We start from the raw sequence: 27,695 nt of genomic DNA, 5'->3' as shown, positions 1-27,695 counted from the left end.
TCCAGTGTTCCTGACTTGTGGAGGGGCCCACAGACCCCTTCTTCTGTCCTCACTCACTTGGCCTCCAAAAGTGAGAAGGAATTATCTGATTGATCAGTTTGGTAGGACAAACGTGGCCATGCCCCCTTCAGCCTTTCTCTCTTTCTCTGGGGAGCTGGCTTGCCTGCAGAGGGCACGCATTTTGCTCTCCACTAACAATTTAGAGATCCATGCTCTTGACTGAGGCAGCCTGTCCCAGTAAGTGTGCTTGTGTCCGAGGAAGGAACTAGAAAACTGTGAGGTTCAGAATGAGAAGCCAGCCTGCCCGTAGATACAAGCCACCTTCCCAATATCAGCTGTATTGTCAGTAACAAGCATGATCTGTGGTCTCTTACTTGCCTTGCTCTTTTGTCTTATTTCTTAATTAGGTCAGAATAAGGGAGAAAAAGAGGGGTATCATCTCCCGGTATAACAACTACTGTAGGTAGCTGTTGGAAAATTTAAATAAGGCGTGTAAAAGTTCTTAGCATGTGTCTGGGACACAGTAGGTGCTCAGTAAAGGACAACCGAGCCACTCTCCCCTTCAGCCCACAGCAGCCCCTCCACGCCCCCCGAAAGAAGCAGCACCCAGCCCGGCGCGGAGGCCATGAGCCCGCCTGTCCGGGAGCCAGGGCCCCGCCACAGCGGCAGCCTGCTCCTGCGTGGCCGACAGCCTGGGTGGGAATCAGGGCTTCCAGCCGAGCCTTTGATGCCACAGCCGGCGTGGCGAGCCGGGCACTGTTTGAAGTGCCTGCCTGTGTAATAAGGCTTTCTAATTCGCTCGAACCAAAGCAGCATTTGCAGTAAAGATCATTTTTGGAATGAAAAATACATTGTGACTGGAGGGTCTGGGTTTGTTTCAAAAAGGGAGATCACCCACAAGCATCACACTCTCTAAGAAGCCACCCGCCCGCGTATTTTAAGATGGAGAGCACACCACTCAGAATTTCAAAGTGTTGTTAATTAAGAGCAGTTTATTAAAATGTCAATCTTTTAAACCAAAACAACTCTCTTCCCTAGATTGCCAGTGGGCTTCCCAGCCATTCTTCCCATCCCAGATAATCCAGCAGGCAGCTTCTCCAAGGCCCACAAAAAGACATCCGCCTACAGATTGCTCCTAAGAACGAGTAAGAACTGCCGCTGAGGATGCTCCCTGACGCCTGTCATTCGGACAGCCCATCCCCATGAGCAGGTCTTTCAAGAGAAAAATGGCACAGGGACGAAGTGTAAGGACTCAGCAGTCAGACTGCCCGGGCTTGAATCTCAGCCCTGCCTCACCAGCTAGGTGACCTGGAGCAAAGAGTTCACCTGTTTGTGCCTCAGTTTCTTCTTGAATAAAATGAAGGGATAATAATAGTGCCCACCTTATAGGTCGCTGTGAGGGTTAAAAGAAATAATACATAGAAAGCATTTAGACGGATGCCTGGTACACAGTTAGCGTTAAATGAGCATTAGCACTGTTATTTCCCTAAGTTTCCCTAAGCATGCACCAAATCTCATTTATTTCTTTACAGACCTGTCTCTTTCAAGGCAGGAAATGAGCCTAATTCAGCTTGGTAACTCCAGTAATCAAGATTTAGCACCCAGTTCACTCTTGGTGGGAACGCAAATTGGTGAAGCCACTGTGGAAAACAGCATAAAGGTTCCTCAAAAAATTAAAAACAGAATTACTGTACTATCCAGTAATTCAACTGCTAGGTATTTACCCAAAGAATACAAAACACTAATTTGAAAAGATATATGTGCCCCTATGTTTATTGTAGCATTATTTACAAAAGATATGGAAGCAACCAAAGTGTCCATCAGTAGATAAGTGAGTAAAGAAGAAGTGGTGTAAATATATACAATGGAATATTACTCAACCATAACAAAGAATGAGATCTGGCCATTCATGACAAGATGGATGGACCTAGAGGGTATAATGCTAAATGAAATAAGTCAGACAGAAAGGCAAATACCAATTGATTTCACTCATATATGGAATTTAAGAAACAAAACAAATAAACAGGGAAAAAAGAGACAAATGAACAAACAGGCAGACTCTTAAATACAGAGAACAAAATGGTGATTGCCAGAGGAAAGGCAAGCAGAGGGATGGGTGAAAGAGATAGAGGGGATTGAGAGGTACAAATCTCCAGTTACAAAATAATTCACGGAGATGAAAAGTACAGCATAGGGAATATAGTCAATTCTTGACTCTTGATTGTATCTGTGAAAGACCCTGAAACTGAGGACCCATTTAAACTGCACCCAGATTCCTAACTTACAGAAACAGTGAGATAATTAATGTTGTTGTTCCAAGCCACTAAGTTTTGGAGTAGTTCATTACACAGCAGCAGATAACTAATACAGGCTGTGAGGGAAAGGAAGGAGCTGGGATGGGGGTAGGGCTGCCTCCCACCTTACCTGTGATCCAACCTGTAGCTCACTCTCTGCAAGAGATCCCAGGAAAAAGACTCAAGTCGGGAGGCCTGGGTTTGAGTCCCAGCTCTGCTGCTCTCGAGTATATAATCTTGGGAAGGTTCCTTAATCTCTCCAAGCCTCTGTCTCTTTGTCTATAAAGAAAGATCACAATGCCTACCTACCTTGCAAGTCTGTTAGAAAGACTGAGATCATGTATGTGAAAATGCCTGGCAGAGCTTTTCACACCTGTCAAGGTAGAAGCAGATGAGAGAGACCTGTGCTCTTACTCTGATGGCCACCTGAGGGCCCCAGCTGTCCCTTCAATGATTCAACACATAATCTTGGAGCACCTACTGTGTGCCAGCCTTTGTACTAAGCACCAGGGACACAGAAGTAAACAAAGCAGTCAGTCCCTGCCCTCACAGAGTTTACTTTTCAGTAGAGAGATAGAAACCAACCTTGCAAGGCCAGGAGTAAGATGTAACAATGGAAGTCCAGTGCTCTGGGAGGGCAGAAATATAGGGGGGACATGGGCCAATGTAGGCAGGGGAGAAGGGTCTCTGAAGAAGTACCTTTGAGCTCAGAACTAAGGGGTGAGTGCAATTAGCTGAGTGAAGAAGGTGGCAGAAGGATCAGCATGTTCAAAGGCCCAGTGATAAGAAATGGCAGAGCAAGTTCTTCGAGATTTACGTATTTAGCAGAGACCATACGTCAGACACTGTTGCAGGCACTGAGGATGCAACAGTAATCAAAACACAAATTTCCTCCTTTCCTGAAGCTCATACTCTAACGGAGGAAGACAGTTATTAAGTAAACAAATGGAATTTAAACAGATAATTTCAGTAGTGATAAAGGTGAGAAAGTAAGTAAGTAAAACCCCAGAGAAGAGGATGAGGAGGGGCTGAGTGAGGAGAGGGGGAACATCCTTTCAGCTGGTATGGTGAGGAAAGGCCTCAAGGGGTGACACTTGAACTGAAATGGGAATGACATGAAGGAATAAGACATATGAAGTTCTGGGGGAACAGTATTCCCTGTGTGCACAGGGCACAGCAGGTGGAATGGTCCCAAAGATGGGATGACGCAGTGTGCTCTAGAACCGGCAAGAAAGCCAGTGGGCTGGAGTGGAGAAGCCAAGGGAGAAATAACCAGAAATAAGGCCAGTGAGGTATACAGGGAAGATCATGCAGGGCATTCTAGGCCACGGGGAGAAGGGCTTTTTATCCTGGCGTCAACATGACAATGTTTGAATTCTGGAAACATACAGCATGGAGAATGACTGGGGCAAAGGTAAGACAAGAGGCCAGGTAGCAGGGGGGGAGCCGCTCCAGGGCAAGTATGAGAGATAGATGGTGGCAGTGAGGATGAAGGTGAGGGCTGCCTTCTAGAGCCTGGGACTCCCACTCAGCTCTGACTCATCAGGCCAGGAGGAGACCCAACCTGGAGTCCACACTTGTCTCTGATCAGGTCGCCTCCTTCTAGGACTCTTCCTGCAGAGGGTCCCTTTCCCAGTTGGGCAAGGAACCATGAAGAATCTTCCTAGATCTTTAGAGGACTGCCACCCTCCCCCATTACAGACCTTCCATCAAAGGTCTCTGCATAAAGGATGGAAGTACAGACTCTGGACACAAACTGCCAGGGTGCAAATGCCAACTCCTCCACTTAACAGCTGTGGAAACTTAGGCCAGTTACTTCGCCTCTCTGTGCTTCAGGTCCCTCAACAGTCAAATGGGCATAATGATGCGACTCGGACAGATTAAGTGAGGACGAGTGCTAGAGCCCTGGCACAGAGAGCTCCCCAGTGTGATCAGAGGATTAAAGGGCCCATAGCTGACCTCCTCACCAAGCTTCACATACCCAGGGTTTAGAAAAACAAATGACAAATGATGTCTCCCCACACCTGTGCCTTCACGTGAACTGGCCCAACTTAACAAGTTCCCTGATGAACCAAGGCTGTCTTGCCTGCCCTCTCCTGTCCCGGGCCCAGGGCACCCCCACCCAGGGGTGCTCTACGGCCACTCCCGCAGCAGCTCAGCCAGCAGCTAAGCCAGGTGTTCGAGGCAGCAACAGCCGTTCCGCATCCTGAAACCTGCCCTCGGTGTCCCCTTCCCAGCAAACTGTTCCCAGGGGTGGGCTAAGGGGGCGCTAGGAATATCTCCACCCTGGTCTCTGATGGGTCCTAATACCAGCCAATGCTCAGCAGCTAGGCCTTACATGAATGAATGAATGAATGAATGAATGAATGAATGAATACATGCATGAAGGAAATGAATGAAAGAATGAGTGTGTCTTCTCCACTAACATGTGGGTTTCTTAAGGTCATTCATTCATTATTCGACAGATTTACTGTGTGAATCTTCTCAAGTGCTCCTCCAGATCCAGGCTTTACCCCACTCCAGGTCCCAGGGGGCTGACTTCCAGGGACCACATTATCCAGGTGCCCTTGTCCTTTGGCTTCATGAGACCAAAGGGCAAGAACAGCCAAAGCATTCTAGTAACTGCTGTCTCCCACCTGGGGCTTGTGAGCAGCCCTCTGTTGCCAGCCCCAGGGTGCTTCACACCCTTGCTGGTTTTCCTTAACCATGCCTGTGGCTTATACAGTCTCTTCATTAAATTCCTTCAAAACCCACCCTCCACTTTACCCCCCTGAGTTTGGTGCAGTGCATCACTTGGTTTCTGCCAAGTCCTCAAGCCACACGACCTGCTCCTCTAGGCAGTCTTCTAGTCACTGAGCAAGGGAGGAAATTCCTGCCCTCAGTGAACTTACGTTTTAGTGGGAAGAGACTGACAAGAAGTGTAATCAATAAGTAAAATATATTTTAGTTAGCAATAAAAGCTAAGAGATGGGGAGGGGAATTGTGGGTGAGGGTGGGTTGCCATTTTAAGTAAGGAGGCAAGGGAGACCTCACTGAGAGGGTGAGACTAAGAAAAGATCTGAAGTAAGTGAAAAGGCATGGATTCTGAAGGAAGAGAAGCAGAGGGAAGAGAAGTACAAAGGTGCTCCTTGGTCAAGGAAAGCAGAAGAGGCTTTTCTCTCTCTCTCCTAACCTTTTCTCTCTCTCAGCACCTGGCTCCAGGGAGTCTTTAGAGAATGTTGTCATTGAAAGGGAGAGAAGGAAGAGGAGGAAAGAAAGAGGGAACACTGGTTAGGTGTCAACCAGAGGAGCCTCTCTCAGGCCCAGTGCCCATCTGGTGATTAGCTTAGCTTCTTACCTCACACGTCAGGGACTCTTCGCTCATCCCCAGGGATGGGGCCCACCCCCCATTGCTAATCAGCTCCCACCACGGCCATCGCTTCCGGTACTCCTCTGGGTGGAAGCTCCCTACCTCCCAGACTGTACAACATTCCTTCAAGAGAGCAGGCTCCCAAGGTTCCCAGTGGCAGCACCAGGCTGGGAAGAGGCCAACCACACAGAGGGGCTCCAGTCCCTGAGGCCCAAGGCCTGCCCTACTCCGCAGGCTCACTGCCTCAGGGTCTCCTTGGCTGACCACAGGCAAGACCAGCCCCCTGTGGAGGGGCGGGGGCAGGAGAGGAAGAGAAGGGGGAGCAGGCAGAGGGCGGCCCAGCCTTGTGCCCGGGGATTCTGTCCCTGGGGAGTCTCTCTCCCTTTGGTGATTGTTTCCCAGGCTCCCTGGAGCCAGAGGAGGATGGAATGTTCTTATCGCTTCCCAGAGGGAAGGCTTTCTTCTTCCTTCACAAAAATGTTAAGCTTCATAATCCGATAGGGAACCTGGACAGGCTGCAGCTGGTGGCCTGGGTCCCACTTCTGGGAACTGTGGGGAGGGGAGAGAGATGGGAGGGGAGGAGGAGAAAAAGGGGAGGGAGGCCTGTTGAGCAAGACCAGGGAAGGGAGACTCCTCAGGGTGAGGGCAAGGGCCCAGCAGACCTTCCCACAACACATGGGGAACCTAGGCAATGAACCTCAGACGCCAAGACTGTGAGAGATGCCCCTTCCCCTGACCACACCACGCCCCTGAACTATGAAGAGGAGAGTCCCAGTCAGGGCAGAGTGGGCCCTGCAACCTCTAGGTCGATGGCCTGTTCATACACCTCCATGAAGAGCAGGCTCTCTCTGCAGGGTTGATTGCTGTGTCTCTTGTGAGAAGCTGAGTCTGAAACAGTCCCTGCTCACAGAGCTGCAATCACAGGTCAGAGGCCTGCACAGGAGGGGACAGGACAGGTGAGTTCAAGGAGTTCCACGAGCCTAGTACTCTGATTTCCTAGGAACAGGCCACTTCCTAAAGAGGACAGGGTGGAGAGGCCCCAGGGAGTTCCGTCTGAGAGCTGGACGTTTATTAGACAGCCCTTTCCACCTCACCTACAATCAGACTCTGATGGAAACTGGCTTTTTAAATCCACACTATATTGGACTATCTTTCCATGAACACACTCATTTCATCCTTAGATCTACATATGAGAACAGTTTCATATGTAGACTTAAGAAAAACTTCCAATGATGGTTATCTAAGTGGGATTCCATATAAGAAGACTTTTCACCTCCTCATTTATGTATTTACATATTGCTTGAATTTGTACAGGATATGCATTACTTTTCTAATAAAGAACAACATGGACGTTTCTATTCTGAAATTAAAAATAAAGGTTGTTTAAAAAAAGAAACTCCTTTATATGGTGGAGCAGTGGCACAGACTGAGGAAAAGATGGTAGCAGTGGGTGTTGGGGGAGGGGTGGGTGTTCAATTCCACGCTTGATGTGCCCCTGAGGCCATGTCCCCCGACACAGGGTGACTCATTCCCAGCCAGAACACTGACTGTCCTTATGTGAGCCAGTTGAGGGGAGGGTCCACCCTAGAGGACCACATGGGGAGGCAGGGTCAAAGTCAAGCTAACAGGGCTAACAGCCTTCCTCCTCGACCATGTTATCTTCAGGAAAGGTGAATGTTCACCTGGGCCAGGTGTGCTACTGTCAGTATCAACCAGGAGGGAGCCAGCTGCGGGTGGGCAGACTCTGGGGGCACACCTCCTCCTCTGCTCACCCGACAGACCCCAAGGCCACCCCTGAGCTGCAGGATGGAGCAGAGGAAAGCCTTCCTTCCATCTGCCAAGCTGGAAGGCCACAAATACTAAAAAAAGAAAAAAAGGAAAGAGGACCAGAGGGGGTAGGGCTGGGGCCAAACCTCATCCCCCAGGACAGATGTGACTTCCAGGGTAAAGGCCGGGACACCTGACTGCAGGTCTTGGCAGAGGAGCTGTGTGGAAATGAGGGGAAGCTGAGGCATCTATGCATCCTGAGCTTACTGTCCCTGCCCTTAGGAGAGAAAAAAGAAAGGAAAAGAAAGAAAAAGACCTTTGTGCTGCTCTCTTGAGATGGGCTCTGCACACCTCTGCAGTGGTCATTTCTCACCTTTGAGCGCCCCCCCCCCCTTGTGTTTTCGGGGAAATCCTCTCCCTGAGTCTTGGTTTGGGGCAGAGACCACCTCTCTGTATGGAAGCCAGGCCCCTGCCTTCCCAGCCTCCTTGCAGCCAAAGCTCAAGGCTGACCTCACTCTGGTGACCAGACTCACCCACATCAAACCTGGAATGGAAAGGAAATGATGTCACAAAAATGCTGCCTGGAGAACATGCCGGCGAGCGCGCAGCAGCTCCTGCGCCGGGTTCTAGAAGAACCAGAGCTGAAGCTCCGGGGCAGCAGCAGCAGGTGCTGGCAGTGACGCAGTGTCCACGGCAGCACGGGCACCCTGCAGCGACAGCCGCGGGGCCCTCCGCAGACCCGTCAGCCCTACAAAGTGATCTGCGTGTTCTTCTGGCTGGAAGGCCTCCAGGCCAGCAGCCCTGGCCCTCCCGGAGAGCCTGCAAGTTCCAACAGCCTTTAATAAATCACCATTTTAACCAAATCGGCCAGAAGTGGTTTCTGTGTTTACAAGGCAGAAGCCAGGCCTGAATCAGAGGCCTGTGTGTGTTTGGGCTAAGGAGGGACAGGAAGGCGGAAGGTTCTCAGGAAGCGACAAGCCGCCATGGACGTGTCGCCCTGTGGGGAACCGAGTACTGCCCATTGGTTATCAGCATCAGCAGACAGAACCCCTCTCCTCCTCCACCCCTTTCTCCTGCACAGTAAACAATAGAACAAATTCCTGACTTCCTGAATTTCATCTGCAGGATGGCAGAGAAGGCCCAGTTCCTGAGGCTGGGGGAAAGGTAGTGTCCCCTTCCCCACAGCAGCCTTACGGGGGTCCCTGGGGCTCTCTGTGCCACCTTGCTGCACAGCCCAAGGGGCGTGCTTAGAGCCCAGTCTATGAAAAGAGCACCTTGACTCCTGGTGACACGGCGCGCGGCACCCCGAGGGAAGCTGCCCGGAGCTGTGCAGGGCAGCCCAGCGGCCTGGCGGGCTCGGGGCAGAAGAGCTCTGAGTGAAGCTGGGAGGTACACACTGGCTGGGGGTGGCAAAGGACTTGCCTATACTCCGCGTTCCCGCCTTCCGCAAGCTTCTGGCCTGCCGGCGCCCGCATCCCTGCGGCCCACCCCGGATGTCACCATCCGAGAGACTCCCCTGGCCTGGCCATCTCCTCCTCACACACGCGCCTTCCCTTACCACCTTCTCCTTCACTGGAATGTCTACATGTGGGTTTGTTTCTAGGCCAGTGTGGGAAGGGGGCCGATGCGTGAATGCTGGGGAAGCACAAGCCCTATCTCTCTGGAGGCTGGCTGGGCTCTGGGATGCTCTCGGCAGCTCCTCACTCTTGCTCCACCGGAGCCAACACAAACAAAGCCACCGAGCCGCCCCCGGGCCCGGCCGCCCGAGAAAGCCCACGCCTCCGTCCCACCCTCTTGGGCAGCTACCCATGGAGCCAGGAGCCAGGTATCAGGCTTCAGCTGGCTAGGCTCCCGGCAGCTCCTGCTGGCCCTCACTGGCCCGCAGCCCGGCCTGCCCACGGGCGCTGGCCGCAGCCTGAGTGTGGGGCCTCAGAGCTCAGCCTGCTCGCACCCACCGGCCACCAGCCCCTCCAGCCCCGGGGGTGCTGGCTTGGCAGAGAAGCAGGGCGCATGGATGAGGGGGCCCTGACTCACTAAGTTCCCCAAGACCTCCAGATTTGCCCCAGGGCCCTTTCCATGAGGCAACAGGAAACCCAAGCACTTGGGCCAGAAACAGAACGTTTTGAACAATTTGAGGGGAAAAAATTATTCAGACCAATTTCAAGACATCTGAGAGCTCAAGGGGAAAATTGCAGCCACCTCTTCAGGCATATTGTGTGTTCACGCCAAACCCCAAACATCTTGGACTGAAGTAGCACAAAGCTTGCGAGTCCCCACATCCCTCCAGCAGGGAACTGGCCTGATGCCTGGGGCTTTCGTCCTCTGGGCCACTGGGCACGTTCTCTCCTCCATGACTCCACTTTTCTGGACTCCCATTTGTGTGGTTGACGCTCCTGGTACCACCCACCGGCTGGAGCCATCTACTTGTCCTTTAGAACTCAGCTCGGACAATGCTTCCTCTGAAAAGCTTCCCTGGCCCTCCAAGACATCCCACTGCATGTCCTGACACATTAATTGTGCCTCATGCCCCTTAGGGCTACTGTTTGCTGAGCCCCTTGCAGGTACTGGGCTCTGAAAAGAGAGCTTCAGAAAGGTCCCCGCATTTAAAGGCACCACTACCTTATGAGTATCATCACTCACACCGCAGACGGAAACACTGAGGCTCAGAAAGTTTAAGTCACTTGCCCAAAGTCACAGCTAGCAGGTACTGGAGCTGGGATTTGGAACCAGGCAGTGGGCAGTGTGGAGCCAGAGGGTTTTCCCTGAACCATTTTTCCTATCTCTCTAGGAGCTTCCCAGGAAGGGAGAGACCGGCTCTGCTGGGGGAGAGTGATAAGTTGGAAAGTACAGAATGGAAACTTCCACAGAAGATCCAGGTAGTAAAGGACATTTCCCAGGTAAATATGAAGAGCATTCCCAGTGGAAAGCACAGCAGGTACAAAGGTCTAAAAAGCCAAAATGGCAGAGGGCCTTGGCTAAGGGTTCTTACATGTGGGGTGTGAGGAGAAAGACATGAGGAACAGGGCTGGAAAGTCAAGCCAGACTCTGGCATTAGCACCGAACCACAACTCCCCTCCCCCCCAACACCCTCCCCCCCCCAGCCTGTGTTCTGCAGGCGGAGAAACACCAGGGCTGTGATATAGGAGGGAGAGGGAATGCTCAGATCTCACTGGAGACCCACCCTTCACAGATCCCCTGGAGCCTGGTCAGGGTGGGTCAAGGCCAGTCATGGGGGCCGCAGAAACAATCCAGAAGGACACCTCTGGGAGGGATTCAGGAGATACAATTTTTTAAAATATATATTCTTGTCCAGTTTATCTGGCATTTGACCATATTCATTAGAAGAAGATTTTTTGTTTACTTTTTTTCCTTTAAAAATGGTTAGATACACTTATAACAAAAATATTTTTTAAACAAAAGTATATGAAGTAAAAAAGGGGAAGTCATTTCTCTCTATATCCCCATCGGCTTCCCTTCCTAGAGGTCACCCCTGCAATAAATTTGGTTCTTCCTGAACTCTTCTAGTTACACAAACATATCTGGCTATCCACATATATGCGGTTTTTTTTTTTTTTTTCCTTACTTAAGAGCTACACATATTCTTTGACATCCTGCTTTTTTCACTCAGGATATCTGGCGAATATCATTATTCACCCATCACTAAATATTCATTGGGATCCTACTGTGTGCCAGGCCCCAGGGCCAGGAAGCTGAGCAGAGCAGAGCAGAACAGAGCACAGGGAAGTCGGGCTCCTGCGCACACAGCCTCCATGGGCCAACACGGAGTGATCATAGACTGTGATCGGGCTTGTGATGGGTGCGCTTCAGCCACAGGTAAGGGGCGCCTTCTCTCAAAACATTGAAGCTGAGACTTTAAACATGAGAGACAGAGGAGAAGCCAGAGGAAAGAACCCAGTACCAAGTCACCCCCAGGAGCTCAGGCCCTGCAAGGCGCCCGGAGGCAGGTGAGGGTTGGGAAAGGGCAGAGGGCTGGAGTCTGCAGGGCCTGTAGGGGGACGTAATGAATTCTTACCTTGTCCTAAGAACAAGAGGGTTTTAGGTAGGAGAATGTTATTACCTGACTCATGTTTTTAAAAGATCCCTCTGTATATTCTCGCCGACACTTGTTACTTCTTATCTTTTTTATTTTAACCATTCTGACAGGTGTGAGGTGATACCTCATTGTAGTTTTGATTTGCATTTCCCTGTTGATGAGTGATGTCAAGCATCTTTTCATGTGTCTGTTGGCCATATGGATGTCTTCTTTGAAAAAATGTCTATTGAGGGTCCTCTGTCTATTTTTTTATCAGATTTTTTTGGTGTTGAGTTTTATAAATTCTTTATATAGTTTGGATCTTGACCCTTTATCAGATATATCATTTGCAAGTATCTTCTCCCCACTCAGTAGGTTGCCTTTTTGCTTTGTTGATGATTCTTTTGCTGTGCAAAAGCTTTGTATTTTGATATAGTCCCAATAGTTTATTTTTGCTTTTGTTTCCCTTGTCTTAGGAGACAGATGTAGAAAAATGTTGCTATGGTCCATGTTAAAGAAATTACTGCCTGGGCTAACTTCTAGGATTTTTGTGGTTTGAGGTCTGATATTTAGATCTTTCACCCATTTTGAGTTTAGTTTTGTATAAGGTGTTAGCAAGTGGTCCAGTGTCACTCTTGTGCATGTGGCTGTCCAGTTTTCCCAGCACCATTTATTGAAAGACTCTCTTTCCCCCATTGTATATTCTCACCTCCTTTATTACAGCATCATTTACAATGGCCAAGGTATGGAAGCAAGCTAAGTGTCCATCAATAGATGAACTGATAAAGAAGAGGTGGGGTATATGTATACATATACACACACGCGCACGCGCGCACTCTAGAATATTACATAGCCATTAAAAAAGACGAGATCTTGCCATTTGCAACAACATGGATGGACGTAGAAGGTATTATTCTAAGTGAAATAAGTCAGACTAAGGAGGACAAATACCATATCATTTTACTCATATGTGGAATCTAAAAAACAAAGGAACTTAATAAACACACAAACAAGAAGCAGAATCAGACCTTTAAATACAGAGAACTGATGGTTGCTAAAGGGAAGGAGGTTGGGGGGTAAAGGGGAGTTGGGAGACACAGGCTTCCGGTTATGGAATGAATATGTCATGGGGATAAAAGGCACAGAATAGGGAATATGGTCAATGATACTATAATTGCAGCGAATGGTGACAGAGGGAGCTACACTTGTGAGCACAGCATAACATATAGAAATGTTGAATTACTATGTGGTACACCTGTAACATACCAGTGTGTGTCGTCTATACTCAAATAAAAAAATATATTTAAAAATAAAAAATAAAAGATCCCTTTGCCTACTACTTGGAATCTGGATTACAGGAGATAAGAGTAAAGGCAGGGAGACCAGTTCAGAGGTAGGATAGATAAAGTTAACACCCCCGACCCCAAAGATGTCCACATCCCCATCCCTTATCTGTGAACTTGTTAGGTTATATGGCAGAGGAGACATAAGGTTACAGATGGAATTAAGGTTACTAGTCAGCTAACCTTAAAAGAGGGAGATTATCCTGGATTATCTGGATGAGTCCAATGTAATCACAAGGATCCTTACTTTACTGTGCAGGCCTTAGGAGGGCAGGGCTGTCCAATTCACTGCTGTGTCTCCAGCACCCATCAGAGTGCCTGGAACATAGTAGGTGCTCAGTAAATATTTGTTGAATTAATTCATTGATTAAATACAAGGGAGAATTGAGGAAGGCCAAGTTTGGAAAAAAACGATGAATTCAAAGGTCAGCACTGTGCCTCCAAGCAGCTCTGTGGCCCACTGTAGCCATCAGAAAGATCTGGCAGGAGCGAGGAACACATGGCTGGGCTAGGAAAGATGAGGCCCCTGCAGAGGTGCCCCTAGCAGCCCCTGGCCGGTGAGGCAGCACTCAGAGAGTGTGGCTAGCCAGGGCTCCCCAGGGCAGGCGAGGTGGACTGGAGGCAGCTCGGCTGACATTATCCACTAATAGGAGGTCCTTATCACCTGGGATGGAGCCGGGTGCTCTACTTAATTCAGGAGAAAGCTACTCTCTGGGAAACAGGTGCCAATTTGCAGCAATCACAATAAGAAACATCCTCTCTCTGGCTGATGCAAGCCAACAAGGTAATAGGGCATTGTGCAGTGCTGCGAGATCAAAAGGATTTTTTTTTCCAAGCCCAAGGTGGGCACTTAATCCATCTTTTGCTCTCTCTCTCTCTCCCTCCATTACAGCCCTTGGATGTACTATTTACAGGGCCTACATTAGCTGCCTTTTCAGATATCGCGCTCCCTCAAAACCACTTCAGAAGGAAAGTGAATTAGAAATGAATTTGAGACGCTTGCAGCGGCCTTCACTGCCTCCTCCCTGCCCCCAGGCCAGCAAGCAGTAGCTTCCAGCCTGGATGTGGAAGCCCAGGCCCACATGCTCCCGCCAGACCATCATCCTCCACAGCAGATGCACCGGCTCTGGCCCCGGGGGCTGGTGTGGGAGCCACGGGGCTGAAGGAGGGCTGAGCACAAGGTGTCGGTAAGGAGATGGGGCAGGAAATGCCAAGACTAGGCAATGGCCAGGGAAGCCAGGCGGAGACAAAGAAGCAAATCTGGGATGTGGCTCCTGGGGGAGAAGGCCATTTTGGACAGCCCCTACCCTCTCGAGGGTCTCCTAAGCATGCAGCTTCCCCCTTTTCTCTGCCTGGGTCCCCCCACCAACCTCCAGGAAGCCCAGGCACCATTGCTAGGTTCAGGCAGCTGCCTGGGTGGGTGTCATGTTTTTAGAGATCCAGGCCCCAGCTTCCAGCATCTTCTCCACACCACCACGGCCCCCTCCCTCCCTCCAGACTCATCTGGAAATGCAACAACCCTTCCCTGATGCACAGGCATCTTCCAGGTGTGGCCTTCCAGGAAGAGTTAAGGGAAGGAAGGAAGGTGGGAGTTTCTGTCCCCAGAGTGAGAGGAAGTTTCAGTATAAAAGAATGCTCCATCAGAAATCCCCCAACCTGGCTCCTTCTTTTACAGGTAAGAACATTTGTGAGCTAAGACTAGGGACCTGACATTTCTGACCCACATCCAAATGCTCTGGCCTTTCTTTGATGAGTTTAAAATCTCGGTAGTACAACTAGAAAGAAACTTGGACTCCATCTCAGCTGAGGCTCTGGACCTGGAGTAGAGGGCATGGAGGAGAGAAGAGGGTCCCACCCCAGCTCCAGCTTCAGTTCCACTTAAATCATCATATTTATTGGGATTCCCCCAAAGAGTCTGAAAGTAAATGAACAACTTAACTAGGGGAGAAGCCAAGGGCCCACATCAGGCCAATAGGCCTTCGCTCCCCACTGTGAGCGAGACAGATTCTCAAAGGGCTTCCAGGGATCCCTGCCTCCTGGTATCACATCCTTGCATAACTACCCCCTTAGTGTGGGTTGGACCTCATGACTCACTTCTAACAAACAGAATATTGGAAAAGTGATGAGATGTCACTCCAAGTTTAGGTTATAAAAAAGGAGATTCTAAGCAACTATGGAAACAGTATGGAGGTTCCTCAAAAAGTTAAAAATTGAACTATCATGCGACCCAGTAATTCCACTTCTGGGTATTTACTAGAAGAAAAGGAAAACACTAATTCAGAAAGATATACGCGCCCCTATGTTTACTGCAGTATTATTTATAGTAGCCAAGATATGGAAGCAACCTAAATGCCACTGTTAGATGAATGGATAAAAAAGATGTGGTAAATATACACAATAGCCATAAAAAGGAATGAAATCTTGCCATCCGTGACAACATGGATGGACCTAGAAGGTATTAAGCTAAGTGAAATATGTCATAGAGAAAAAGACAAATGGCACATGATTTCACTTATATTTGGAATCTAAAAACCAAAACAAATGAACAAACAAAACAAACAATGACAAAAAAACAAAACAGAAACAGAAACAGACTCATAAATACAGAGAACAAACTGGTGGCTACCAGAGGGGAGGAGGCAGGGAGATAGGCAAATAGGTGAAGGGGACTAAGAGGTACAGAGCTCCAGTTATAAAATAAGTCATGGGATGAAAAGTATGGCATAGAGAATAAATAATTAAATAAATAAATGAAATTTTGAAAGATCCTCCTTCTGCCTTGCTCATCCTCTCTTACTTGCTCTCTCTCCACCCTCCCTCTGAGCTCCCTCTGTTGTGAGCTTTCCTATGTAGAGCCATTTTGGCAAGGAGGTCTCTGGCCAATAGCCAGTGAGGACCTAAGGTCTGTCACCAACCACGTGAATGAGGCTGGAAGAGATTTTTTCCCCCCATCAAGCCTTGAAATGACTACAACCCCAGCTGACACACCAACAGCATCCTTGTAAGAGCCCTTGATTCCTGTGAGGACCCAGGTAAGCGCTGCCTGCCTGGTTTTCTGACCCACAGGAACTGCATGGTAAGAAGTGTTCATTGTTTTAAGCTGCTGAGTTTTTGGAATAATTTGTTACAGTGCAGTAGATAGCTACCACAGAGTCCCTTCTGGAAGGCTTCTTTTCATGAGAAGGGTGAGCAGAGACAGCTGTGAGATTGTCACACTCTGGTATTGGGCTCAAGTCAGGAGTCCTAGGCACCATTTTTGGCTCAGCCATTGACTCACTCCATGGCCTTGGACAAGGCCCTAACCATTTGTGGGCCTTAGCTTCCCCAGCTGTAACTGTACCACTGGAGAGGACTCTGTGGCAGCTCTAACTGCCTGCGAGTCAAGAACCAGGAAAGGGAAGTGTGCGGCCTGAGGTGACTGGATGTCAGAAGAGGAAACGGGTGAAGGGAAGATGCCTCACTGCCTTGCACCACCCTTTCTGCAATTTTCTCCAGAACTTAACTGATCTCCTCCAGCCCCTGTCCCCTCAAGGACCCAGCTGGGACCCCCAGCTCAGCCACCCCCAAGGAGAGTACCCCTCAGGGAGCCCAGGTGCCACAAAGAAGCTTCAGGGGCAAACATCCACTCCCTTCTTTTCCCAGAGAGCCCAGCAGCAGCAGAGCCCTCCTACAAAGCAACAGGAATGCCTGGACCTCTGGCTCTGTACCCCAGGTGGGGGATGGGTGCCCTTCTCTCCACACCAGGCCTGGGACGGTCCCCAAGGTCCTACTTCTCTCCCTCAAGCAGCAGGAAAGCCTGGGAAAAGCCAGGCAGCTCCAAAGCTCCTGGGGGATTAAAAACAAGCCCAAATAAGGGTCCATTTCTACAACATTCCTTCAGGCTGCAAGAGAATGCCAGACCAGGGCAGCCTCCCCACAGCTGCCCCCCCACCACCACCCCCAGGGCCAGCCCAGGCCTGGAAGAGCTGTCTAGTGGCCGACCCCTCTGCAGCAGAGTCGGCAGGACTGCTCTGAGCAAATCTGTCCTCTCTGAGTCTGTTTTATCTCTCATGGGCCTAGGGCAGAGGCTCCAAGGGGGCCCCTACCAAGTGGCCAGGACTAATCGAAGTCCCTCAGAGGTTCCAAAGCCCTGACAGGCTATTGTCAATAGGTTCTCCAATCACCACAGAGGACTCTTGCCACCTTTTATGCCCTGGCTCATTCAGCTGTCCCACTCCCTCTCTCGTGAGCTATTCAATCCTCCGAAATCAGGGTTTTCAACCGCAGCACTACAGACACTTGAGACTGGATACTTCTCTGTTGCTGGGGACTGACTGTCCCGGGTATTAGAGAACATTTTGGAAACATCCCTGGCTTCCACCCACTAGATGTCAGTAGCACACCCCTCCCCCGCTCGTTATAACAACCAAAAATGTCTCCAGACAGGCCAGCTATCACCCCCTGCTGAGAAACCTGTCCCAAATGCATTTAAAGGTCTTTGGCTGGTCTCTGACCAAGTGTCCCAGCTGCAGGGCTTTGGCAAGAGGAAGGCAGGTGGCAGACAAGAAGGAACTCTCACTGCACACATGACCACAAACCCCTAACACACTCACTCACACTCACTCTTGCGCTTGCTCTCCTTCTCACTCATACACACACAAAGGTCAGAGCTGATAATCCATCCTTCCCAGAACTTGAGAGGCCAGGATTAATGTGAACCTCGGAGGTGGAGGTCGGGGGCTAAGTGGCTTGCTCAAGGCCACACAGCTCAGCTGGGACTCCAGCCCAAGTCTGTGGGCCTCCAAACCCATACTCTATGCCCCATGCCCCTCACCATTCTCCACACAAGAGCCTGAACTTCCCTCACTGGTCACACTTCCTCACCGGGCACGGCCCTGCCTCCACTCCAAGGCGCCAGGCATCCATATTTCCGGGACTCAGGCTGGGTTTCCTGAGCCTCCTCTACTGACTTTCACTTTCCAGTTGTTGAATTGCCCTGATCGAGGGCGATCGATTTGCATACTGTATCGATCTCAAGGGCTGTGTAATATGTTTGATTTGTGGCACTTTGCATAATTTTCTGATTAAGTTACTTATTTAACCTATTGACCTTTTCCCTTAATTAGAGTAACTGGGTACCGCAAATGTTGAGTAGTAATCAAGTCGTGCGTTTCCCTGAGTGGAATTCACGTCCTTGCTACCTCCCCACTCCTTCATGATGCTGCTTCCTCTGCAGAGGCTTATGTTGAGCCAGCTGGCCCCCCACTTTCCCCGAGCGGAGTGAGAGGGGTGCATGCGGGGCCAGGCCCTCTCTGACCTCCACTGTCTGGAAGGTCCCCAGAACTTAGGAAAGGGCCGAGACAGGGGACAGTGTTGGCTGAAGTAAGTGTTCCCAGCTGAGTGGTCAAAACAGAGCTGTAGGGCAGAGGTTTTATCACTGTTATTCCTTAGCTATTGTGTGTAACACAACACCTCCAAAGGTCATCGCCTGGGACAACACCCATTTGGTATTTCTCAGGAATCTGTGGGTTGGCTAGACAGTTCTGAGGATCTGGGCCAGGCTCCAGTGAGTCAAGGACATGGCAGAAAGGCCTGCCCACAATGGGAGGAGCAAAGAATTGGGACAGGTGAGCCTTCTCTGTCCACTTCAGAGGAAGAGGTATCCAGTTAAATATTGAGAGTGTTGACACAAGCAAAACAAAGATGATCCTCCTCCTACGGTTCCCCCACCCTGAGCACACACCCCAAACTCCAAAGCCAAATGTCGTGAGCTTGGAGCCCGGGGAAGTGAGGGCTGAGGGTGCAGTTTGCTTCCACCACTTGTCTTGACACCTATGTCTTAGAGGGTCTGAATTAAGACACCCTTTCAAGGGTTCATAAAAATCTTCCTGCCCTTCTAGTCCCACTGGGGTGAGGGAAGACTGAGAGCAGCTCTCTCAAGCCCTGTGTGTCTCCGACCACCACCCTCTCCCCTCTGTGGCCACATCTTTCCCATACTTCCTTCACTGGCCCCAGGAACTCCAACAAGGCTCCTGTTCCCCTAGGGCGCTATGCAGGACGGGACATAGGATCCTCCTACTCTCAACCCTCAAACCTGTCCAAAGGGCAGTTAGCCCCAGGGAGGACTCAAGACCATTTTTTCAGAGACTCCCACTAGCTCTAAATACCCCTTCTCCCCTCCATGGGGGAGACTGCCAGTTGTTTGCCAAGATCCACCCTCTGCTTCTCCCATAGTAAGAGCTTTTATTTTTGTTTTGCCGCTTTATTGAGATATTCTCGATATACAACAAACTGTATATATTTAAAGTGCACAATTTGATGAGTTTGACACATGTATATCACATGAAACCATCACCACAGTCAAGATGGTGATCGTATCACTCCAAAAGCTGTTTTATGCCCTTTTGTAGACCCTTCCTTGCTCCTCCCTTCCCATGTCCCTCACCCCCAGGCAAGCAAAGATCTTTCTGTCACCACAGAATAGATTGTGTTTTCTAAAAATTTATGTAAGTGGAATCATACAGTATATACTCTTTTGTCTGGCTTCTTTCACTCAGTACAACTGCTTGCTTTGAAATTCATCCCTGCTGTTGCATGCAGGAACAGTTCATTCATTTTTATTGTTAAGTAGTACTCCATTGTATGGATGTACCACAATCTGTTTATGTAATCATTTTTTGATGGGTCACTTTAACTGTTTCCAGTCTGGAGCTGTTACAAATATTACAAATGAAGTTGCTACATTCACATACCAGTCTTTGTGTAGGCATATGCTTTCATTCCCTTGGGTAAATATGTAGAAGTGGATTACTTGGGTCATATGGCAGATGTATGTTTAAATATCTAATAAACTGCTAAGCTCTTTTTTGAAGTGATTGTATGTTTTACATTCCCACAAGTGGTGTGTGAGAATTCCCCATCAATACATAGTCTGATCAGCCCTTTTTATTTTAGTTATTCTACTGGGACTTTAGTAGCATCTCATTATGGTTTTAATCTGCATTTCCCTACTGATTAGTGAGCTATTTTTATGTGCTTATTGCCATCTGTATATCCTCTTTTAAACTAGGCGCAGGATTGATTACCTTCTATCTTCCAGCCTCCCTTGCAGCTAGATGTGGTCACATGATAAATAAAATGTAAGAGAAATTGATTTTTTGAACTTCACTCATGCTTGTTTAAAAGAAAATTGCTCCCTTTCAGTCCATATATTGTATCAATCTGCTTTTGCTGCAATAATACTGCATAAAACTACCTCAAAACTCAGAGGCAAACAAACATGAATATTATTTATATCTTGCTCATAGGTTCTGCGCAGTTGCACTGTTCCCAGCCAGGGGACAAGTTCAGGTCTGTTTCATATGTTTCATTCCAGCACCCAAGCTCCAGAGAAACCAGCTACCAGGGGCAGGTTCTGCTCATGCCTGAGATCACAAGCTCCCAGAAAATCAAACAGAAACTCAGGATGCCTCTTCAAGTCTAAACTTGGAACTGGGGAGAGGAAGTCTACTCCCCTCTATGGACATAGATCAAAAAGAAGGGAAATTTTGCTGAGCAATCTAATCTCCCAGGGTGCTCCTGCCCTTCCCACAAGCTGGGGCACGGTGTGTCTGTGCCCACACCTGACCGTGCAAGGAGGTGACTGTTCTGTGGCTGGTGGAGCAGGAGGACAGGCACCTGAGTCCCTGAGAGTCCTCATGGAACAGAACTGCCCACATACTCTTGTCTGAGGACTGTAATGTGAGAACAAAGTCACCTCCATCTTTTTTATGACTCTGCATTTTTAACCCTCCTTGTTCCCCCAACCTAGACTTTACCTTAACATATGCTCCAACATTTCCCTGTCTAGCACGAGGAAATTTGTTTTTGTTTTGCTTTAATTTCTTCTCAGGTGGAAAAAACAAACAAACAAACAAACACATTACCCAGCAAGCATTCTTTCATGTCTAGCAGCCCAGAAGAGGGAAGGTCCTGGGGTCAAAATGCAGAAGTAAATACTTCACATTACCACCCTGCCACATGAGCTACGCTACTGGGTGTTTCCAAGAATTGTGGGAACTGACTTGTCATATTCAGAACACTGCCTTCCCTGGTCTCCAGTCCAGTATGTTCACCTTCCTCTTACACAGAGCTCCTGGCTCTGGTTCTGCCCCCAGGTCCTCCTTCCCTAGGCCTGTGGCTGGTCTTGCAGAGCCAGGTGCCAGACCTGGCCCTGGCATCCCTGCCTCTACCTGGCAGTGCCCCCACCTAGCCTTGCTCCACTCCACAAACACTGAATAACAGGCTCTGGCCTCTCCTGAGGCTCTACACTCATTAGCACGATGGGAGGTTTAAGTGCAGGCAACCAGGGAGAATTCACCCTCAGCGACAGACTTCTCACATAGAAGCCAAACACACCCCAGCAGGTATCGAGTGCAGAGGTCGGGGCCTCCAAAGGCCTCTGAATAGGTTCCTCCTCCCGCTCCGCAGAGGCAGCCTCTTCCTCTCTTGCCTCTGTCTTCCACAGCCCTAGCCCCATTTCTGTGTCCCTTTGCAGGCACAGCTGTCAGGCTCTTCTCTAGGGGGGTTTCCTGAGAGCCGGGACACTGCCCCAGCCTCATCTACCACTTCTCCCTGCCCACACCCGCTGGCCACTGGCAAGGCCACCCAACTCCAGAAGAGCCCTGGATCTCACAGCCTGCTCTTTTCTCTGCCCTCATAGCTCTCACCCTCTTTTCTGCCTGGCAACCTCCTTCCTATCCTCCAGGTCCTGGCTAGACGACACCAGCTCCAGGAAGCGGCAACCGTAGCTCCCTCACGCAGGGGCTGCTTCCTCCTCTGGCTTCCAGTGAACCCCGAGCATCTCTGCTCTGGTTCCAGGCCCTCTGCATCACTGTTAGATATTTACCTACTTCCTCCCACCCACCACTCTGCACCTGCTGTGAAGGAAGGGCCAAGGTCTTTTCTGTATTTGGGTTTCCAGCACCCGGCCTAGTGCCAAACAAATGAGACGTGCTGAGTTGGTATTTGCCGGTGACTAGCAAAAAGAGACAAGTGAAGAAATAAATAGCCAGTTAGATGGAAGTCTGCTTGGATGCACTTTCCCTTTCCAGGACTTCTTTCTGTTCAAATATGCATTATGTATTCACTTACTATCTCCTCTTCCAGTCTCCTGTAAGCTCCATGAAGACTCAGCTGCATCTTGTTCCTGGCCTGCATCCCTCCTGTGTTTTGTTCACAGCTATGTCCCCAGTACCCAAAACCTGGACCTTAGAAGGTCCAGTAAATATCTGCTGTAGAAATGAAAAAAATGGGCAAATACTGGTGAGAGGACAAATGAATGTGTGAGTGGGTAACAGGATAAAAGCAAGAAGAATACAGTCAGTTCTGTAATCTAGTGAGACCAGGCCAATTCTTCCTGGGGGAAGACTGTTCTTTTCTTGGAGGGGGGAAAAAAAACAAAACAAAACAAAACTCTGGCCTTTTCATTTTACAAGGGCAAGGCACCAGGGTTCGTCTAACGGTGTAGGTTAAGGAAATGCAGCATTTTTACAAAAAAACTCTTTACAAAATAATTATTAAGAGTCTGCCCCATGGACAAGGACATACATCTGTACTTTTTTCTTTAATGTCAAAAGTAGTTTTTCCTTTGGTTCTGTTTTCTTATTCCTGATGAGTGGGAGGTAGAGGTTTCATGGCCTCAGGCCCAGAGAAGGGAGCAAGAGAAGCCCCTGAGGTGAGTGGCAGCAGCGGCACCCCTCCTCGGCCCTGTCCACGGACGACGGCCACCAGCACCAGGGAGAAAGAGGTGGGGAAAGGGCTTCTTATGATGTGCCACACAGAGCAGGCCATGGCAATTTTGAAATGGGAGATCTAATTTTAAGTTTTCTCTGTGCGCCACAATTTTCTTAGAATATCCTCAATGTAATCCATTCCCCCATGACAACTTTATGTCAGTGGGGCCTAGGGGAGTAAAGAAGGCTCTTGTGCCCATGCCTGGGGCAAACTGCTGTGGGGGGAGGAGAAGGATCCAGAGAAGCAAGGACAGCTGGGGAGCATGAGGGAAGAAGCTCACAACTGCAGCTCACACAAGGAGGTGACAAGCAACAACCACCACAAGTAAGCACTCCCCAGAAAGACAAAGGGAAATTCACATGGGGCGGAGATTTCTTGTGAGCAGTCAAGGTGATGGCCAAGATATCTTACTAGAATAGTAAAGTAAAGAATGACTGGAAGGGCTGGATGAGTGGATAAGAAGATAGATGGATGCATGGGTGGGTGGGTGGATGGATGGATTGGGGGATAGATGGATGGCGAGATGGGTAAGTGGTTGGGTGCACGGATGGATATGTGCATGGGGAGATGCGTGGATCGGAGAGAGGCATGGATAGGAGAAGAGATGGATGAGGTGGCGGATGGGTGGATAGATGCATGGATAACTGGCCACTACTACTCCTTCTACCTACAGGTACGTAAGCCCAAACAGGTGACTGGCCACTCGGATGTCAGTTATAAAGGAAACCGGTGAATGTATTGCCCATCTGGAAGTCACTTGGCTGCCTAAAGTCCTAAAAAACAAGTCTGTCTCTTGTGCTTCCTGGCCCTCTGCCCTGGCAACCCCTGTCCCATGCTGATGCGTGGATGTGCCTCAAACAGCCCAAGGGAGGAAAGCTCCTAGTTAAAATATTCAGCTGCAGTGCTAAGAATGCACGCTGATTAGCTGAGTGCATCCCAGGCCCAGCTACTCTGCTCCACGGCAGCAGCCTGATTAGTGAAGGAGGCAGTTCAATCAGCACAGCCTTCAGCCCGCCCACAGGGCCCTGGCACTGCCAGCTCCTCATGGGCTGGCCTTCCTGAGTGGATGGGGCAGGCAGAGTGCTGTGGCTGTCGCTGACCCTCAGGAAGTCGGCACTGTCCCCGGTCTCCTGGCTGCCTCTCTAAGACCTAGATTCTGTTAGCACCTCACAGTCTGCCAGGCAGAGTCTCCTTGCCCACCACCCACCAAATAATCATTGAATCATCACAGTACCTTGAAGCCGATTTTGTACTATTCTCATTTTATAGATGAGGAGACTGAGGCTCAGTGAAGTCAGATAGGCTGTAGAATTCTAATTCAATCCCAGGTCCTAAGTGCCCATGTAATGCTGTCCCTACTGCAGGAATCTGATAGTAAAGGAGCCCAGTCAGGGATCTACAGGAATCCCTTCTGTCCAGAGGGGCTGGCCAGGTGGGGTGAGGCTGATCAGGGAGCTACTCCTTTTGTGGACTCATTTTGGCTTCCCAAAGTGCAAGTCCTTACAGACCTCCATCCATAAACCCAACTGCAGCTCCCAGACACCCCACCGGACCCCCAGACCACAAGAACTGGCCCTTCACCTGGGCCCTGCAGACCTGCCCTCCTCCTGCAACCCTCACACCCAGGCCCAGTGACCTGGCTTCCTGCTTGCCCTGAGCTGGCACCGCTGGCCCCGGGGCGGGGGGGACCCTACCCATCCCTACCCCCTCTTCTTTTTCAGAGCTCCCTGCTCTCCCAACTTGTGCCCAGGCCCACAAGGTCCTCCTCAGTCCTCCCAGCTTCCCCTTCCTGTCCTGCCTCTCATTGTTCCTGGCCTGCATCCCTCCTGTGCCCCAGCCACACCCAAATGCCACAGATGTCACCCAGGCTGTTCCTTCTGCAACAATGCCATTCACTTCCTTCCTTTTCCTCCTCCTCAGCCACCCAGGAAATGCCAACACCTCTTTCATGTCTCAACTTGAGTATCATTTTCTTAATGGAGCTTTTTTAGTTCCTCTCCTTCTCCAGTCCCAAGACTCAAATAAGCACTCCTTTCTTTGAGTCCTCCTGGTCTTCCCTCTCATCAGAGACCCAGTAATACTTGAGCGTTCTTTTCTCCTCTCATGTCTGGCTTCTCCAGCAGTTTGCTAGATTTTAAAGGGAGAGGCTCTGTCTTCCCCTTTATTCCTCCAGCACCCAGCTCCGGGTAGGGATTTAGTGATGCTTGATCAATCATCAAATGATTTTCAGAACCGAACCATTCCCGTCCAGTCTCGCACTGCCTGGCACACTGCAGTTGATTAATAAGTGAATGTGGAGGGTGGGTGGGGACTGGGGAAAAGCCAAATGTTCAACATAGGTTCAAATTTTTGTGAGCGGACATGGGCCTTGAATCCCCCCAGAGTGAGACATTTTGAGAGCCTCCTCTCACCCACCAGTGAGCTGCAATAGGTCCAACATAGCTTTGCAAGAACTTCTGGGGTCTTGTAGAGTTGAACTCTGCACTGCTTGTGCTTGTCTCCAGGCAGAATAGACAATGAATTGTGGCCATAAGGTCAATCAGATGAGACCTGATGACCAAAGTGCATCATAGGGCTAGGAAGAGAAATTATTAAGTAACAGAATGAAAGCTCTGTTCCCTGGGTATTTGGCCAACTACAAATTGCTCCAAGGCAGACATTCTGGGATCCTCCACACACCAAACCAGTTCACAGGTCCAAAGCCAAGGCCAATGGATGACAAGGTTACCCCACACCCAGCACAAGAATTTCCCCAGCAAGTTTGTTTCCTAGAAAGAGAGACTAATTGGATTCTATTCGCATGTGCACCCTCTGCCCTTTGACAAGCAGAGAATCACATGAGAGCTACGGCTCCCTCCATTTCTTCTCGAACCATAACAGTAGAACAAGAACATAGGTATAGATGTGGCAAAACATTCAATGCTAATTCTCTAAGTTATTTGTACGTCATCTTGTTTCCCACAAAATAAAGATGAAAATGCTTTTAGGGAACCCAGAGTATAAGATTGTCATTAGGTTACTTTGAATCTCTCTCTCATTTTCAAATGTAAAGCATTAAGTTACATTAGGAAATTTCCTCCTCTTCTTCTCTCCCTTCGTCCTTCCTCCTAAGATCCAGATACTCTTGAGAAAAGGTGTTATGCCCTGAAACTAAGCTCTGGCTAACAGAACGTAAGCAGAAGGCTAACAACTTCCTTAAGCCTTTTTTAAACGACAGCTGGGAGGTACCTTTTCCCCTCTTTATTCCCCACTTCCTCTGTCCTCTGCCTGGAATGCAGTTAGCTGTACAGCTCTAGCTGTCATCCTGGATTATTCAAATGAGAACTACATTCTAGGGATGGAGAAGCATGAACTGGGAAGAGCATAAAGGAGCAGAAAAATTTGTCAGCCAATGCCTTGCTTACCTCTAAAGTTTGTACATGAAAGCGAAATAACAATTTCTCTTCCTCCTCTTCCTTTTTATGTTTTTTTAAACTACCATTTGTTTGAATCCCGGTCACGTGCAACAGAACCCAATACAGAGTCCCTTTCCTGCCCACTAATCTCAGTTGGCACCATCTCCAGCAGCCCTCATATGGAACATGGTCAGATTCTCTATCCTCTCCTCCTCTGTTTCCTTCAAAGAGCGTTTATTACTCTTAATAATAAAAAAACAAACAATTTAATAGAAAAATAATCTGGTACAGCCCAAATTTAAAAAATGTAAAAATGCCTCTGAGGACAACTCAAAAGTCCCGAGGATAACTGGGATTGCCAGAATGGGCAAAGAGAGGAGAGATGCCCCTCTTAAGGAACCATGTGTGCAAGGCGTATTTGGTCAGTCACCATGCTAAGTGACTTGCATATGCGATCTCTGGTCCTCATGAACCCCAAAGGCAGGCATCATCTCCACGTCACAGATGAGAAAACAGGCTCAGAAAAATTCAGTATTTTCCCCCAAGTCACACAGCTCACACAGCCGTAATTTGAATCCAAGTCTCCCCAACTACAAAGCCTACACTATTTTACTATATGAAGCTACTTCATTTATCTGGATTTTGGAGTACCTGGACCTACAACACCATCCTTATAATAGTCAAGACTCTAACTATTGGTTATAAATGACAGACTCCCAACCCAAACTAGAGTACGAAAAGGGAATTACCCGGCTCGCAAAACTGAAAAGTCTGAGCGCCGTTTCAGCTGCAGCTTGACGGGACCTCAAACCGTATCTGCAGGGCTCGTTTTTCTCAGTTGTTCGGCCGTTTTCCTCTTAGACCTCTCTCGTGATAGCAATCCGGCAACCACTCCGACCTACGAGCACCGGGTTTTACGCAAGGAGAGAGAAAACCGGCATCTTGGTCCCAGAATTCTCCGCGAAGGTGTCTTTCCTCCCATTGGTTCTGGGCGAGCCACGTGCCCATCCCTGACCCAATCACCGTGGCCTCAAGAGTGCTACAGGTGGTCGTGTGTCCCCTAAAAAAGAGCTGAGAGTTGAGGAGATGAGATTCCCCAAAGGAAATCGCGAGGATCGTTTCTCAGAAGAAAGGTGCAACGATATTGGGGGCGCAACCGCAGCGTCCCGCAAGTTCCCAATGCCCGCCGTGAAGCTCCACTGCCCTCAGCCTTGGCCACTGTGGGAACCACTTCTCTGTGTAAACACCCGACACAAAGGCGCCCCACCACTGACTAAGGCGCAGCCCATGGAAAAATGGCTTCTGTAGGACCCACTTACTCCTTTCCCAAACGGATTTTGTTCTTCTTGAAATCCTTTAATGAGGAGCAAACAGGCATCACACATAGATCTGGATGTGGACTCAGGGCCAGAGGCATTTGATGATTTATTAATTGACCCACCAAATCTAGTTCGTCTCTATGGGCCAACGCTAACAGGCCATTTCACTCATCACCCGGCAAAGTCTGACTGCATGAAGCTGATCCCTTTTCAATTACTTATAACAGAGGAATTTCCTTTGGCAATTCAAGTAAACAAGCATTTATTAAGCACCAACTATGTGTCACAGACGGCTGGGCTGGGAATGCAGAGATGGAGGTGACCCAAATCCTGCTCACAGCCCAGTGGATGGGACAGGCCTGTGAGCGAATGTCTTCAGTGTTGTGCAGAAAATACTGTATTGGTTTCCTAGGGCTGCCATAGCAAATTAGCACAAACTGGG

At 49.2% G+C, this 27,695-nt stretch overlaps 1 long non-coding RNA gene across 1 annotated transcript in view; it reads right to left on the bottom strand.

The window, feature by feature from the left end:
• Positions 1-27,114, bottom strand: part of LOC145716051 (uncharacterized) — a 100,468-nt gene extending 73,354 nt beyond the window's left edge. The window contains exon 1 of the long non-coding RNA XR_014138382.1: positions 26,684-27,114. This is a non-coding gene — a long non-coding RNA (uncharacterized LOC145716051). The remainder of the gene's footprint in view (positions 1-26,683) is intronic.
• Between the last annotated feature and the right edge of the window lie 581 nt (positions 27,115-27,695).

This window comes from Leptonychotes weddellii, chromosome 11, assembly GCF_054177405.1.
Source record: "Leptonychotes weddellii isolate Sample4059 chromosome 11, ASM5417740v2, whole genome shotgun sequence".
Classification (NCBI taxonomy): Eukaryota; Metazoa; Chordata; class Mammalia; order Carnivora; family Phocidae; genus Leptonychotes; species Leptonychotes weddellii.
Note: the sequence above shows the minus strand (reverse complement) of the source record. Positions and strands in the feature narration are given on the sequence as shown.